The sequence below is a fragment of the Lolium perenne genome, chromosome 1 (genome assembly GCF_019359855.2).
Source record: "Lolium perenne isolate Kyuss_39 chromosome 1, Kyuss_2.0, whole genome shotgun sequence".
Taxonomy (NCBI): Eukaryota; Viridiplantae; Streptophyta; class Magnoliopsida; order Poales; family Poaceae; genus Lolium; species Lolium perenne.
In genome coordinates, this window is record NC_067244.2 from 138182151 (window position 1) to 138201296 (window position 19146).

Here is a 19146-nt window from a genome sequence, read left to right on the forward strand (position 1 = left end):
GCCATCTACACCCCACAACACTCAACTCGCCGACCACCATGCCGCCCTCACGGCCGTGGTCACCGGCCAGCACCAGAGTCACTGGCTCGCCCGCCGACCAACATGACTCCCACCTTCCAGGGCCGGTGTCCCAACTCAGTGCTCAACGGAGAAGATGATGGGAACGAGTAGAACCTTCGCAGCGAGTACCCCGGACCCCCTCCCTGGAAGCATCGAACCTGACTGGAGAGAGCACCTCCCGAGGATCGGTTGACCAACAACCCCCGTGGTTACCGACAACACCAGATCGTGGGACGAAAGGCAATGGATTCGCATGGCACCAGGCCCTGCCTAGCCCGTAAGCAAGCCAGCACACCTCCCAACACCCTCACCAACACCGGCAGGCAACCCACCGCCGGCAAAGCTTGCCTCCAAGGAAGCGCACAGCACCCGACCCATGTACATGCCCACCGAATCGGAGACCCCGTCCAAATCGGGGCTGGATCTGGGCTCAGAAGGGGCCCAGGCCCCCGCCCGGCCCGTGAGGCGCCAGATCTCAACCTGGAACAGCACATAAGGTCGCCGCCAGCCAAGAGGGCCACAGACGCACCATCGGGCCTTCCCCATTCGTCCTCCCAAGCCCGCCGAGAAAGGAGCTCGCGCCGCCCGTACCTGCAGCCGCCGGAGCCACTGTCGCCATGAGCACGCAACCGCCGCAAAGCCACCGCACCACCGCGCCCAACGCCCAGCGCGGAGCCCACCACCACCACACGAAGGAGAAGGGTCGGCCCCGCCGCCGCCGACGCACCCGAGCTTCGCCCGGGCGGCGCCTTCCGGCGGCGGCGAGGGGAAGTGGAGAGGAGGGAGGGGCTAGAGAGGTGGCGTCGCTAGGAGCTCCTGGTCGCTCGCGGAAGCGATGCAGGAGCTAGCTAGCTGGGCATTTCACTGTCCGGTGGATGCCTACTGACCGTGGGACTGTTATCATTCGTGTCCCGTGATTCGTGTCTCGTGATGTAATAAACCGACGTCCTTCTGCTTGTTCAGAACGGCGTGGATTTGTTTTTTTCTCGAAATGGGGGTGAACCCCGGCTTCTGCATCATGACGATGCACACGGCCCTTTATTAATATTTAGTTCAAGAAAAATATCGTTTACAAATCACGCATCAACGAAGATCGATACAATAATCAACCATCAAAAGAAACCAGCATACTCAGACTAACAATCAACATAGCCTCCTAGTATGACGCCAACCAGCCTGGCACAAGATATCCTGAGCGACCATCAGGAGCCGTATGCAGCAAGAAGCCATGGCATCCCGCTGCCCCTCCGGGAAAAGTAGGGCCCAGAGTTGGACCCAGTGGGAGACCATATGGATAACCTGCAAAAAGTTAAAAGAGGATTTTTTTTATTAAAGATTATATCATTTCTAACCCTCCAAATAGACCAACATAAAGCAGACACCCCAATCCGGATAAAAGCCTTAGATTGTCTATCTACTCCATTTAACCAATTACCAAACATATTAGTAATATTGGTTGGAGGTGGAAGATCATAAGTGAAAGTAACCGTCCGCCATACGAGCTTAGCTAACGGACATTCAATGAACAGATGTTGAATAGTCTCCTGCTCCCCACAGAAGACACATTTTGTACACCCATTCCAATGACATTTGGCTAAATCTATAATAACTAAATAGTTCATCCCCACTAACTATTTCTCTCAACATGCGGCCTATCCACATCAGCAACCTGCCACGTCACTAACTTCAGTCTAATTTTATTTAGTTTCATTTACATGAGAAATCCCCATTTTATTTTAGGCGTGGCTTTGTTCGGCCCAATTACAGTGAACTAGCCTAGCACTATTTGTCTTCTCAAACTACCAGAATCTAGAAAAAAAAACTACCAGAATCTAGATCGTCTTCACCACCGAGAAAAATCTAGATCGACCGGCAATATGCTCTTCTCAATCACTGCCCTTTCTCTTCCTCTCCCCGCGAATTTGATGCAGCTATACGAGAGGTTTATGCTAAATTCCCTTTGTGCCGTCTTCTCCCCTCCCCTCCCCTCTCGACTCTTCCTATAAAATCCACATGCTCGACTAAGATTCCTCCCAAGAACATCGCTAAATATCCTCTCACCATCTTCCCAAGAGCCCGAGCAGGGACGCAGTTATAGCTTAGTTATATAGTACGCCGGTTCTCTCAATCAGTAATGCATTCTGACTCAATTCGTAGTCATGTTGTGTTGGCCCTGCCGGCGATTTACGCACGGATCCAACTCGCCGCGACGGCGGGCGCGGGCCTGGTGGAGCAGGTCACGGGTGAAGCGACCAGTTTGTTTTCGGCTATTCGAGAGCAGTAGCAGATTCTTAGTGGATATTATCCGCCCATCAATCTGAGTCGGGTACTGGCTGCCGCATGGTGACTCTGGTGGCTACGATCATCTATTGATCAATTTTCCGTCTTGGAAAATCTACAGCTGCCGGGTTTTTTTTTCTCACTATTCCTTACCTCAAAGTGCTGTACAAGCAGCTAGCAAAGCATCACGGGATGACGGGAAGTGCCTCTAAATTTTTGTTTCTTGCCCTTCAAATTCAGTACACTACTACAAGCTTTTTATCCTTTTATATGAAGGGACGAGAAATCTGTACTTCTCATCAGTTGATATATTCACGTTTGTAGATGTTGAAATGGTTTACCACCAAAGGTATGCATTTTTAGATCTTGGGTAAATATTCTCATTTTTACAGATGATTGCTCTTCTCTTTTTTAACTGATTGTGCAGGGAAAGTGCAATCACGAGGTATGATGCTGCTATTCTAAGCTCCTTATTGTCAATAACTGTTAGCGAGCAGCTACTTTGCCTCACACATTGTACACCTTTATACTGTTACTGTTATAAAGTACTAGCTTTTCTTTTCTGTTTCCTGATCAGAGGGGACAGGACCAAACTAGGAAATAATTTTTATGTCTTATCTATACCTAATAATAAAGGGAGAAGTGTTTCCGTGGTTTGGTACGTCATGTTTCCGTCGTCCGTGGTTGATTTCTTGGTTCGTCCGTCGCATTGCTTTCTTTCCTACGTTTTCCACCCGCCCGTGCTTGGTTAGGAGTCTTCCGTCAGTCCGGGGCTTCTCGTCGTACATAGCTATCTCTCGTTTTGTATCAGGTCCGGTCTGCAGGTTTATGTGTCCCGTATGGTTGCTCTATGCAAATATACACTGCCCCACCGAGGCTGATCAACGTTATCTTCGGCTGCAAATCGCGAATCGATCGAGTTTTGAGGGTTTCTTCATCGACGATCCGATCGAGAGGAATTCCGGCCGGCCGGAGGAACCAGAACGCAACCAAGACATCTGGGAGTCGCTGAGCGCCAACATGGAAAAGGACAAGCTGCACATGACCAAAAGAGTAATCAAAAATATATATAATACCTTCAGTTTGCAGTTTGCATTTTGTTTATACAAAAACATCAAACGATCTTTTTTAAATTACTTTGTTCATACTCTGTTCTATAGATAATCAAACATAGGTTGTTCTCCAGTATATTGATTTTCTACCATTCAATGCTTGAAGTGAATCTACAATGTTCACGTTCTCCCATAAAATATATACAGTGTTGACTCCATAACGATCCTTGAGTGTGCTTCTATCCAAACCTTTGCTATTAAATCTGAAAAGTTCTATTAGCAAAACAGGCCTGGAGGATAATTACAAGACCAGCTTCGCTATGCTCGCAAGTCCTTCGAGCGAGATATTTTAAGGGCGGGGGCTTCTTGACAGCAAGTTGTCCCAAGGCGTCCTCCTTCACCTGGAAAAGCATAGTGCATGGTAGGGAGCTCCTGAAGGAGGGGCTGGTCTGGCGTGTTGGGAATGGAAAGGATATTAACGTTTGGGGAGACAATTGGATTCCGAGGTCTGGTTACAAGCGGCCACTGGGTCACAAACCAGACAAGGTAGTTCACAATGTTGATGAACTTTTACTCCTAGAGGGACAAGGGTGGAATGAGGCCAGGTTGCATGAGTTGTTCTTTGAGGGGGATCGAGGATATCCTAAAAATTCCGATAGGTCGCGCTGGAACTGAAGACTATATTGCTTGGAACTACACCAAAAACGGGATTTTTAGTGTCAAATCGGCATACCACTTAAAGATGCAGCTGAACCTTAATGGAACAGGCAGAGAAGGATCATCTAGGAATATTGAGGAGCATAAGGGTTGGCCTGCGCTCTGGGCGGCGGAGGTCCCTGGTAAGGCGAAAATTCATGTGTGGAGGCTCATTCAGAACGGACTTGCTGTAGGTGATGAGCTCCAACGAAGGAATATCAAAGAAGGAGTCAGGTGTATAGCGTGTAATCGGGAGGAAACCCTGCTACATAGGTTCTGGAAATGTCCGCACTCGGTCGCTATCTGGGAGACTGCTAGCCAATTGACAGGCTTACCGTTTGTGAAGCCTGATGCTATGGTTCGAACTCACCATGATCTGCATGGCTGGGTTTTGGACTGGCTTGGAAAACTGGATGAAAAGGAGCTTAGTATCAGCGTGATGATTATGTACCAGGCTTGGCTGGCCAGAAATGATGCACGCGATGAGATGTGCATTGCTACTCCATCAGTGATCGTGCGCCGCTCCCTGGCTTTACTCGAGGAGTGGAGGGAAGCGCAGCAAAGTAATTTCCAGCCAGAGTCCGAAGCGGTGGTGCACTGGCAGCCACCAGCCGAGGGCTGGACCAAGGCCAACACGGATGGTGCTTTTCTTGCGCGGGAGGGAGTTGGAGCTAGTGGTGTGATTCTCAGGGATCACCATGGCAGATTCGTCGAAGGATCTTGCCGTTTTTTCACTGCAATTCCTGACCCAGAACGAGTTGAGCTCCTTGCCTGCAAAGAAGCGCTGATCTTAGCGAAGGGAAAGGATGTTCAGAGGGTGTGTTTGGAGTCGGACTGCCTTGGTGCTGTGGCAAAGCTTCGAAGCAGTGACATTGACCGGTCTCTTCATGGTCCATTGGTGGAGGAGATCAAAACATTGCTGGGTGGCTTCGTCGATCACTCAATTAGGCATGTGCGCCGTAAGTGCAATGAAGTAGCGCATCGCTTAGCGAAACATAGCTGCAGGAATAAAGTTTGTAAGGTGTGGTTTCCCGACCCGCCAGAATTTGTTGTAGACCTCTTGGCATCTGAGTGTGCCTCTGTTTAATATATTGCAGCTTTGATCTCAAAAAAAAATCTGAAAAGTTCTCGGTTCGCTTTGAAGACATATATACAAAATATCGATCATAGTTTTTGTTATGCACAAACTGAAGATAACATTTATTGCTTTGTAAATGCAATATACCCATTTTTATACCATATTTTTACATGTTATTTGATATTAATAAAGATTGTGTGATTCTTATGTCCTTTCGTTTGTACACACATGGGAGTGTGTTTTCCCGATGTATACGCGGTCCTTCATATTATTTATATTATCTCGATTACGCATTGTAATTTGTCACAGAAAATATTATTTTATATAAGCTTTATTGCAATCCAAAGTAAATAGTTCCATTTTATATCATACAGTCCCGCTGCAACGCGCGGGGTATTATCTAGTTATCCTTAGTTAACAACACTTTATTGCTCATGAACCACATAAAAATCTTAATCTTTAGCGGTATTTTCACCTTCCACAAATACTTTCTCAAGTAAGGGGTGTGATCACACATAATATCTTCATACATCGACTTGACAGAAAACAGCCCATTGGATGTCAACTTCCAAACAAAACGATCATCCACATCATGCAAAGTAACCATCATGAGTCTTCTACATAATTGTACCCACGAGGTCCACTTACTATCAGTTAGTAACCTCCGGAAAGTAATATTCAAAGGTGATTGGGAAAGCACCTATGCAACTGTAACATTCTTATGATGTACAATATTATACAAGGACAAATATTGCTGGGCCAAAGAAGTATTTCCTAACCAGGTATCTTCCCAAAAGCGGATGGACCTACCATTCCCTACTTTGAAAGAGCCCCTAGAAAAAAACTCCTGTTTGACCATCATCAATCATTTCCAAAAAGGGGAATCAGTAGGCTTAGCATGTACCTCCGATAACGTCTTATGTTTTAGGTATTTGTTATGTAGCAACTCTTGCCACACCCCGTCATCATTTAAAAGTTTAAAAAGCCATTTACTCAATAAACATTTATTCTTGATTTCGAGAACCTCAATACCTAACTCCCCTTGATCTTTGGGTCTACATACAATATTCCACTTTGTAAGCCGGTACTTCTTTTTGTTTTCGTCAGACCGCCAAAAGAATCGAGATCTATAGAAGTCTAAACGTTTCCTTACCCCAACAGGTATTTGTAGGAAAGACAACATAAACATTGGTACACTAGTAAACATTGAATTAATAAGAACTAACCTATCACCATAGGATAGTAACTTCCCTTTCCAGCATCCCAATTTACCTTCAAAAGGGGTCTCCACCGGATACCAATCTGAATTCCTTAGTTTTTTGTAATGGATTGGAATACCCAAGTATCTAAAGGGGAGTTGTCCAGCATCACATCCAAAGATCTGTTTATATTGAAGCTCCTCCTCCTTTGCCTTTCCAAAACAAAAAATCTCACTTTTGTGGAAATTAATCTTAAGACCCGACAGCTCTTCAAAGAGACACAAGATTAATTTCATATTAACGTCTTTACTAAGGTCATGTTCCAAGAATAGGATTGTATCATCAGCATATTGTAGTATAGAGAGTCCTCCATCAACTAAATGAGGAATTAACCCTCCTACTTGACCATCTTCTTTTGCACGCTCAATTAAGATAGCAAGCATATCCACTACAATATTGAATAGCATTGGAGATAAAGGATCCCCTTGCCTTAAACCTTTCTTTGTCTGAAAATAATGACCAATATCATCATTTACCTTGACACCAACACTACCTCCTTGAACAAACTGTTGCACTAACCTACCCCATTCTGGAGCAAAACCTTTCATTCTCAAAGTTTGTAGTAAAAAAGGTCATTTCACCTTATCATATGCCTTTCAAAATCAATTTTAAATAATACCCCATCCATCTTCTTAGTATGTACCTCGTGGGTTGTTTCATGAAGTATGACTACCCCTTCCAAAATATTCCTTCCTAGCATAAAAGCTGATTGAGTTGGTTTAATCACTCTTGGGGAAATCCCTGAGATACGATTTGTTCCAACTTTAGTGAAAATCTTAAAACAAACATTCAGCAAACAAATAGGTCTATATTGTTGGATTTAGACCGCATTTTCCTTCTTGGGTAACAATTTGATAACCCCAAAGTTTAGTTTATAAAGGGGCAAATCCCCATCAGTAAACTGAGAAAACAACGCCATCAAATCATCTTTTAAAACTTTCCAATTTTTTTGATAAAACTCAGCTGGAAAACCATCTGGTGCAGGAGCTTTATTCAAATCCATTTGAGAAATAGCCTCAAACACCTCCTTTTCAGTAAAAGGAGCCATCAAGATCTTATTCTCAATTGGAGAAATCTGAGTGATATCCTGAAATTCCTCTTCAACAAGAGAAATATTGGTTGGCGCCGGTGCTCCAAACAATTTCTTATAGAATTCAGTAATATAGACTTTTAAATTATCTTCCCCGACAATAGTCCCTTCTTCTTGCTCTAACTGGAAGATTTTCTTTCTTCTATGTTTATCATTTGCTATTAAGTGAAAATACCTCGTATTATTCCCCCCTTCTTGAATATGTTTAACTTTCGCTCTTTGAGCCCATTTAGAGTCCTCCTCTCTTCTTAATTTGTTCAAATTATCATTTGCTCTTTTTAACTCCTCCCGTTCAATAGTATTCAGTACGTATAATCGTTTCTGCTTTCAAGTCAAGTCTCTCAATAATCGATGTCAATCTCTCTTTATCTTTTTATACTTACCGCTTTGATTTTTTGCCCACCCCTTAAGAAAACGACGAATATGCCTTAACTTATTCAACCACACCTCCATGGGATTATCACCACATACCACTGATTTTCACTCCTTTACTACCATGTCGAAAAAACCCTCTTGTCGCAACCAATGTAGCTCAAAAGAGAATTTCGCTTGGTTACCCAGGTGTGCTTTCAATCCCGAATCTATAAGTATTGGAGTATGATCAGAATCAGCTCTGGTTAACACTCTTACCGTCACCAAGGGAAATTTTTGTTCCCAAGAAATTGAAGCTAGAACTCTATCCAGCTTTTCATATGTTGGTTCTGCTCTCCTACTTGCCCATGTGTATTGTCTTCCAGATAGAGCAATTTCCCTCAAATTTAAGTGCTCAATTATAGCATTAAAAACAAAGGACCAACGCGCTTTGAAATTATCATTATTCTTTTCCTCCCTCTTGCGAATAATATTGAAATCACCCCCTACCAACATAGGCAATGATTCAGATTCACAAGTTCGCAGTAATTCTGCCAAAAATTCTGCTTTGTGCACGTCTTGGGCAGCCCCATAGACCGTCACGAGAATCCATTCAAAACCATCACGCTTGCATTTAATATGCAACTTAACACAAAAATCTCCTGTACTTACTGATAACCCACAAGTATAGGGGATCGCGTGTAGCCTTTTCGATAAGTAAGAGTGTCGAACCCAACGAGGAGCTAAAGGTAGGATAAACATTCTCTCAAGTTCTATCCACCACTGATACAACTCTATGCATTCTAAGCGTTTGCAATATCTAGGAAATAAAACTAGAGCAATAACGGGTATGAGAGGTGATTTTGCAGAAAAATAAAATACACGGAATAAATGTTAGTGCTGCAGCAATAAAACAAACTAAAATAACAGTACCATGAGTGTGGAAAGGAGGTGGTAATAGTGGTGGCTTTGTCCAAGATCAATTAGTGAAGATCTTGGGTTCAATGTCTTCGATGCAACTTTCTATGTAGGAGAGGCTAAATATACATGCTCTCCCTCCGGGATTACAAGTACTATATGATTGGCTTGCTAGCAAACATCCGTAAATACTAGCAAGCATTAAGGTTTCCCCAACCATAGCCTTAAGTAAATGGTCCTCTTACTCCCATACATGCAACTATCCGGTTCGCGTCCTTAGGTTTCTGTCACTCCGGCAGAACTTCCCCCTTCTAGTATACAAGTACTACCAACCCTATGGTGCTTGATCCATGCACGCACAAATATAATGGGCACCAAGGATGGTAACATATCAACATACAACTCTAATAAACCAAAGAGAAACAACCAATCAATCAAAGAACAAATAAACTATGGCAACATGCCATAGATCATAGGATTATAACTTATAGCATCAAACACCATGTTTACATAGGGCGGTACAGAGGTTTGTGAGAGGATGGACCACTGAATACAATGAGGAGTTGGTGATGGAGATGGTGGTGAAGACGTTGGAGGGCTCAGCGAGGAGCGCCGGGAGGCGGAGGCGTGGGCGGCGCCGGCGGCGACGCGGGGGACTCCTTCCCCGCCACCGGCATCATGGGGAAGCGCCGCCCCTTAGCCTTCTTATTCCTTGAGTTGGTGCTGGTGTAGATGAGTGTTTCCCCCTCCTTGGCAGGAGGATTTTCGTGACAATGCTTGGGGCCTCCAAAAATAGGGTTTCCCATCAATATATAGTGTTGGAGATGCAATCTAGGTCATGGGATGGATGCTCCTTTGATCTAAGAGCTCTTGGGCACCTCTAGAACCTTCATAGGACTCCCCTCTGTCCTTCATGAGCCTCACAACTCGTGGCTGGGCCGAAATATTAAGTTATGGAAAGAGTTTGTGTCAAATACGTCACCAACTTTCGGAGTCCCGAGACTGCACGAACCTCCACAGTAATTCTTCTCTGCCGGATGCATCCGTTGTCCGTTCTGGACGAATAAGATGTCCAAATTGTTCGGTTTGAAATTATCTACAACTTTGTAGTTTACGACTTTTCCATTGGACATCGTTTTGATGGAGTTTCGAAGCGATCTTTGAAAAGTGTTCAGCAGGGACGGATTCCGGGAAATTCCAGATTTCACCATAATGAGCTATTTCCTTCCATATTTGCCTATTTCCTGCACAACAAAGTTGAAACCAAGAACTTGTGCACTTTTGCAACTATTAATAGGTTAGTCCCTTAAAACATATAGTAATTGGTGTAAAACAAACATGGAACATCAAAAATTATAGATACGTTTGCGACGTATCAACATCCCCAAACTTGACTCCGGCTCGTCCTCGAGTAGGTAAGTGATAAAAAGAATAATTTTTGAGGTGACATGCACCTTCAAAGTTCAAAGGATGACTAGATACAAATAATTTAAGAACAATTAATAACACATTCATGATTCAATCAATAATAATTTTGGGACCATGCACATAGAACTAAGAATGACAACTATGCTCTCATAAGACGGTGCATATAACTTAGAAGATGAAGACTCAACATAAAAGTAAAAGAATGGCCCTTCGCAGATGGAAGCAGAGATTAAACATGTGCTAGAGCTTTTTATTTTGAAAACATAGAGATATAAAATTTTAAGAGAGGCAATTGTGTCAGCGGTAGCAATAAGTAATATAGGTTATGTATAAAACTTCCTATAAGTTGCAAGCCTCGTGCATCGAATACTAATAGTGCCCGCACCTTGTCCTAATTAGTTCGGATTTCCATGGATTATCATCGCATTACATATGTTTCAACTAAGTTTCACAAAGGGGTACCTCCATGCCACCTGTACAAAGGTCTAAGGAGAAAGTCCGCATTGGATTTCTCGCTTTTGATTATTCTCAACTTAGACATCCATACCGGGACAACATGGACAACAGACAAATGGACTCCTCTTTAAGCTTAAAGCTTTTGGCAACATAAATTTCTCATAAGAGATTTTTGAGGTTTTAATGTCCATGCTGAAACTTCCACCATGTAAACATGGCTTTGGTTAGCAGCCCAATGTTCTTCTCTAACAATATGCATACTCTAACCTTTTATCATGGTTATCTCCTTTACTTCAGACAAGACGGATATGCATAGTAACTCACATGATATTTATCAAAAATATGATGATGGTGTCCCCATGTCAGCATGGTTGCCACACAACAAGCAGCTTATAAGAACTAAGATACATAAGTGACATATTACTCACCAGAATATTTTTTAGGCTACTTTCCCATGAGCTATGTATTGCAAAAACAAGGAATTATTTTGAAGGTTTTAAAGGTAGCACATGTAAATTTACTTGGAGTGGCGGTGAAATACCACATATAGGTAGGTATGGTGGACACTTTTGGCATATTTTGGTTTTTGGTGGTTGGATGCACGAGTAGAGATCATACTCAGTACAGAATGAAGGCTAGCAAAAAGAAAGATAGCGACCAACTAAGAGAGCAATAATAGTCATAATCATGCATAGTGACAAAACTTATTAATTAAAGCATATGGTGATATTAAAAGTCTAAACTGAATGATCAATTCAACCCAATTGAAACATCAGATGAGATCTTCCATTTGCATCACTATTAATATGAAACCTTTTTACTCGTATCCAACACCAATCAACTTATTTGAAACAACTCTCATTTATAATATTCATTAAAGATCAGAGAGCTAATCATATATAACTGAAGCATACTAACAAGCTCTGAACAAAATAGGAGTGAAAAACCAGAGCTAAACGCAGTACTAGCAAAAATAAAACGCTCGTTGAACAATAAGAGTGAAAACTAGAGCGTTCATACAATTAAAACGGAGTGTGTCTCTCTCCCAAACAAACATGGTATGATGGTGCCCACTTTATTGAAAATAAAATACACAACAGAAAATAAAGATGCTCCAAGAATAACACATAGTATATGATGTAGGATAACGTTGCATAGAAAACAAAAATTTTCCTACCGCGAACACGCAATCCAAGCCAAGATGCAATCTAGAAGACGGTAGCAACGAGGGGGTATCGAGTCTCACCCTTGAAGAGATTCCAAAGCCTACAAGATGAGGCTCTTGTTGCTGCGGTAGACGATCACTTGCCGCTTGCAAAAGCGCGTAGAAGATCTTGATCACGATCGGTTTCGGCGCCACGAACGGGCAGCACCTCCGTACTCGGTCACACGTTCGGTTGTTGATGAAGACGACGTCCACCTCCCCGTTCCAGCGGGCAGCGGAAGTAGTAGCTCCTCTTGAATCCGACAGCACGACGGCGTGGTGTCGGTGGCGGTGTAGAAGTCCGGCGGAGCTTCGCTAAGCTACGCGGGAAATATGAAGTGGAGGAGCAAAGCTAGGGTTTGGGAGGGGGTGGCCGGCCACTCAAGGGGGGCGGCCAAGCTATGGTCTTGGGGTGGCCGGCCCCCTCCCTTGGCCCCTCATTATATAGGTGGATCCCAAGTGTTGGTGTCCAAGTCTTCGAATAAGACCCGAAACCAAAACCTTCCATAGGAGGGGGCAAACCTAGCCCAACTAGGACTCCCACCCAAAGGTGGGATTCCCACCTCCCATGTGGGGGGTGGCCGGCCCCCTATGGTGGAGTCCACTTGGGACTCCACCCCCACTAGGGCTGGCCGGCCATGGAGGTGGAGTCCCTTGTGGACTCCACCTTCCTTGGTGGTTTCTTCCGGACTTTTCTAGAACCTTCTAGAACCTTCCATAGAACCTTCCGCGACATTTTATTCACATAAAATGACATCCTATATATGAATCTTATTCTCCGGACCATTCCGGAACTCCTCGTGATGTCCGGGATCTCATCCGGGACTCCGAACAAATATTCGAACTCCATTCCATAATTCAAGTGCTACCATTTCAACATCCAACTTTAAGTGTGTCACCCTACGGTTCGAGAACTATGCGGACATGGTTGAGTACTCACTCCGACCAATAACCAATAGCGGGATCTGGAGATCCATAATGGCTCCCACATATTCAACGATGACTTTAGTGATCGAATGAACCATTCACATAAATTACCAATTCCCTTTGTCTCACGATATTTTACTTGTCCGAGGTTTGATCTTCGGTATCACTCTATACCTTGTTCAACCTCGTCTCCTGACAAGTACTCATTACTCGGACCGTGGTATGTGGTCTCTTATGAACTCTTTCATATGCTTGCAAGACATTAGACGACATTCCACCGAGAGGGCCCAGAGTATATCTATCCGTCATCGGGATGGACAAATCCCTTTGTTGATCCATATGCCTCAACTCATACTTTAGGATACTTAATCCCACCTTTATAGCCACCCATTTACGCAGTGGTGTTTGGTGTAATCAAAGTACCTTTCCGGTATAAGTGATTTACATGATCTCATGGTCATAAGGACTAGGTAACTATGTATCGAAAGCTTATAGCAAATAACTTAATGACGAGATCTTATGCTACGCTTAATTAGGTGTATCCATTATATCATTCACACAATGACATAACCTTGTTATTAATAACATCCAATGTTCATGATTATGAAACTAATCATCCATTAATCAACAAGCTAGTTTAAGAGGCATACTAGGGACTTCTTGTTTGTCTACATATCACACATGTACTAATGTTTCGGTTAATACAATTCTAGCATGATATATAAACATTTATCATAAATATAAAGATATAAATAATAACCACTTTATTATTGCCTCTAGGGCATATCTCCTTCAGTCTCCCACTTGCACTAGAGTCAATAATCTAGTTTACATTTGTAAAGATATAACACCTTGGTCTTCTGGTGTTTTATCATGTATTGCTCACGGGAGAGGTTTTTAGTCATCGGATCGACACGCTCGTAAACGTATGTATTTTGTAATTCATTTGCGTCTCAACGCATCACTCATTTCCAAATGAGTTGGCATTATATATGTTTGATCTTACGGTGGAACCTTAATTCCGCTGTCTGAAATATGTCACTTATATTGTCACACACAATATAGCTTCAAAGTTCTGACTCTGTCGGAACTACACCAAGTTCTCAAAGAACCTCTTGACTTAACATCCTTTGTCATTGTCAAAACAATGACATACTCTGCCTTCTTTTGTAGAATCCGTCACAATATTTAGAACTCTTCTAAATCTAGCATAGACAACTTCCAGCTCATTGTGCTACCTTTTAAACAACACTTCGTCTAATTTGAGATTGAAATTATATTTTATATGTGACAAAACCAATATCGGTGTAACACCTTACATCGATTTGTTTGTCATTTCTTCATACAAAAATATATATATCCTTAGTTCTTCTAAAGTACTCAAGGATATTCTTACTGTCGTCCAATGATCATCATATGAATCATTCTGGTATATGCTCATAACACTTTATAGCACATGATATCTGATTGTGTACATATTATTCGTGATCTATAATCACTCATGTGTTTTTACTCATTGAGTGTCAGATACACTCAAGTCTTGTTAAACCTTCACATGACAAGAACATTTTCTTAATATTTCTATATTGAACTACTTCAATATCCATCATATGTACTTTGATTTAAACTTATTTATGTGTTTCAATCTATCTTCATAGATCTTGACACTAAAATTGTTTCAGTCCATATCCTTTCATTGAAGTTAATTCTCAATGAAACCTTTTAATCAAGTATATAATTACATCATTTATAACCAACTATATGTCACCTACATAAAGTATTATAAATGTGTCTTAGCGCTCCCACTTAATTTCTTGCAAATGCAAGCCTCTTCATTGTCTACGATGAAATAAAAACTCTTTGACTATTTCATCCGGTGAAGATTCCAACTCCGTGATACTTACTTCATCCAATTGAAGCTTGTATACCTATCTAGTATTCCACGGACCAGCAAAACTCTTGGTTGTATCTTGTATACATACTTCTGTTAAGTAGTGTATTTTGCCATCCTACTAGCATATCTCATAAAAGAAATATGTAGTGATTACTAGAATAATCCACATAGACTATAAGCATTGCTACGGAAGATCTAATCTTATCGTATTCAACTCTTTGAACTTTGTCGTAAACAATTTTTCGACAAGTCAAGCTTTCTTCAAGGATATTTCATCCAAGTCTATCAATTTCATAGATCCATTTACTTTCATAAAGTATTCATCTATCTTGGATTTCATGGCGCATGGCCATTTTAATGGAGTCAGGGCCCATCATAACTTCTTTGTTTTGTAGTTGGTTTATCATTGTTCAAAATCAATCCTTTGTCCACAAATCATTTATTTGATCGCAAAGTAAACCATACCTACAAGGTTCAATATGTACTTCGATCTCCATGGCTAAAACACTTTGTAGTCATGAGAGCCATGATCGTCGTGGCCGCTTCCGAAACCAATTCCGATGCTGTGCTACTCTGATCATTATGCTCAGGTTCATAAACCTTATCAAATTATATTGTCCTCCCACTCAAATACTTCACTCGAAACAATTTCTCGGAAATAAGAAACATTGACAAACATTTTTGTATTTGTCTCGTGGGAAGAATTCCCAATTAAATCTCTGGGATAACCAACAAAGACATTCATCCGATTTTGGTTGACTATTAGGGTTTATACCCATGCCATAACTTGTATGGTGTCATTTCAACGGATCATGATGATGCTCTATTCAGTGTAAAAGCGGTAGTCACTAAAGCATAATCCACAAAAATATAATGGCATCAATATTTTATCTCATCATTGATCCAACAAAGTTTGGATATATCTCTTGGATACTTCATCATCACTATGATACTCCAAGAAACGTAAGTTGTAGAACAATTTCATAACTCTCTTAGATGTTCGCTAAAACTCGTAATTCAAATATTTCCACCATGATCCAATCATAGATATTTGATTTCTATTACGATGATTTCCACTTCATGCTGAAATTTATTTGAATCCTATTCAAATATTTCAAACTTTTCCTTATTGAATATATCCACATATATACTCAATTCATTGTTTGAAAGTTTTCATGAAGTAGAAGAATCTTCCGCACACAACTATGCCCAGTGAACCACATATATCATTATGTATGTTTTCACTAAGTTAGTTGCCCGTTCAACTCTTCGGCCTATGAACGGTATTTCAGTCATTACTTTTTAGAAAAGATTTTGCAAGTGCCAAACGATTCAACAAATCGAATGACTCCAAAAATCCATTTGCATGGAGTTCCTTCATGCGATCCTTTCTAACATGACCTAAATTGCGGTTCCACAAATAAGTGGAATTCAAATCATTTGCCTTATGGCATTTTAGCGTCAGTGTTATGTATGTGTGTTTCACCATTAAGATTTATAATAACTTATCCATCGTACATGGAGTAATGTCATAATTTAAACAACTCATTGTTTTCATTTGACCAGAGCAAAATAACAATTATTAAGTTCTTTATTATAAATTCTAAGGGCTAGATAGAATGCCAACGATGAACACAATAACACTTTATTTTTGTTCCAGACGTGCATTCCTATCATATTCCTTGTCAGTCACTTAGGCCATTGTATTCTTGTATTGCGTTGTTTTGTATGACTCTTCATACCAACCAATATGGTACTAATACCCAAGAAATTCATTGTGTGACTTAACTAGGAATACAACCATAACATGTATATCATTTATATACACCTGAGCTAGACTTTCTAGTCTTTTTTTTTCTTTTGCCAAAATATCTTTTGCAGTTTCTCTTTTAGCTTTCCTCATTATTCAGAAAAACATTTCAACATCAATAACTTCTAGGTTTGTTGGTCAAATACCAATAACCTTGAGGTTCTTACTTTGAAGTTGATCATCATATGACAAGTGTTTCAGATTTCACTATTAGTAACTTTGTAATACGATGAACAATTTCACTCATAATTTTATCCATCAATTCATGATAACTTTACGAGACCATGTCGTACATGCTAGGCTCATAAAGTTTAAACCTTAGTATTCGCATATGCAAATCTGGTTTGCACCCGTTGGAAGCACACGTAGAATCTATAACACCCGATCATCACGTGATGCTTCGAAACGACGAGTCTTAGCAACGGTGCATACTAAGGACAATCACTTCATGGATATGCGAATATCGTTAGTGCCCCAATAGTTGGAGGATTGGGACGCCTTGCATCTTCAACCTTCGTACATTCCCATAAAACTTATGAGTTTATGTAGTCTCACCAAATTTATATTCTATCATCTTGCAATAAGGTCTTAGATATCACATATATCTCGTACCTTGATTATTTCTGAAAACTAAATTTTCAGCTCCTTACTTTTCAAACAGATTTGAACTTCAAGTTTCACGGAGACAAGATAACTTTAGGTACTAATTGGAACCATAGCTATTTGAATCAACAATGTGAGGTTTACTAAAAGTTTGCAATAGGACTTAATCATTTCTTGATTCATTAACAATACGGTACCAATCCGTAAAGTTTCTTATCAGATTTTAACAGTATTTCTATCTCAATAACAAGACTAGCGCATAGTAGAAAACGGATGCCAATACTACAAAATTAATTCAAAATACTACTCAGACTATGTTTATGATAATTAGTTCATGTTTTAATCTAATTACTAATGAACTCCCACTTAATACAACATCCCTCATAGTTGTTAAGTGGTACACGATCCACATCCACTACACCAAAACCGATCATCACGAGAGATGATGTAGCTTCAATGGTGAACATCAACATGTTGATCATATCATCCATATGACTCGTGTTCAACCTTTCGGTTTCCGTTGTCCCGAGGCCATGTACGTACATGCTAGGCTCGTCAAGCAAACCCAAGTATTCCGCGTGTGCAACATGGCTTACACCGTTGTATGTCGAGTTTATCACACCCGATCATCACGAGATGCTTCAAAACGTCGAACAATGCAACGGTGCATACGAGGGAAGAACACTTTATTATCTTGATATTAATGTGAGGGATCATCTTATAATGCTACCGTCGCGATCTAAGCAAAATAAGATGCATAAAGGATTAACATCACATGCAATTCATATGTGATATGATATGGCCCTTTAGTCTTTGCGCCTTCGATCTTCATCATCAAAGCACGGACATGATCTCCATCATCAACGGGCATGATCTCCATCATCGTCGGCATAGCGTCAAGGTTCATGACGCCGTCTTCATGGTTGTTCACCTCATGTAGCAACTATTACAACTACTTTGAAATACTACTCAACATGAAAATTAAAGACAACCATAAGGCTCCTGCCGGTTGCCACAATACAATAATGATCATCTCATACATATTCATCATCACATTATGGCCATATCACATCACCAAACCCTGCAAAAACAAGTTAGACGTCTCTAATTTGGTTTGCATATTTTACGTGGTTTAGGGTTTTCGAGAGAGATCTAATCTACCTACGAACATGAACCACAACGGTGATACTAATGTTGTCAATAGAAGAGTAAATTGAATCTTCACTATAGTAGGAGAGACAGACACCCGCAAAGCCTCTTATGCAATACAAGTTGCATGTCGAACGAGGAACAAGTCTCATGAACGCGGTCATGTAAAGTTAGTCCGAGCCGCTTCATCCCACTATGCCATAAAGATGCAAAGTACTCAAACTAAAGATAACAAGAGCATCAACGCCCACAAACCATTGTGTTCTACTCGTGCAACCATCTATGCATAGACACGGCTCTGATACCACTGTAGGATAACGTTGCATAGAAAACAAAAATTTTCCTACCGCGAACACGCAATCCAAGCCAAGATGCAATCTAGAAGACGGTAGCAACGAGGGGGTATCGAGTCTCACCCTTGAAGAGATTCCAAAGCCTACAAGATGAGGCTCTTGTTGCTGCGGTAGACGATCACTTGCCGCTTGCAAAAGCGCGTAGAAGATCTTGATCACGATCGGTTTCGGCGCCACGAACGGGCAGCACCTCCGTACTCGGTCACACGTTCGGTTGTTGATGAAGACGACGTCCACCTCCCCGTTCCAGCGGGCAGCGGAAGTAGTAGCTCCTCTTGAATCCGACAGCACGACGGCGTGGTGTCGGTGGCGGTGTAGAAGTCCGGCGGAGCTTCGCTAAGCTACGCGGGAAATATGAAGTGGAGGAGCAAAGCTAGGGTTTGGGAGGGGGTGGCCGGCCACTCAAGGGGGGCGGCCAAGCTATGGTGTTGGGGTGGCCGGCACCCTCCCTTGTCACCTCATTATATATGTGGATCCCAAGTGTTGGTGTCCAAGTCTTCGAATAAGACCCGAAACCAAAACCTTCCATAGGAGGGGC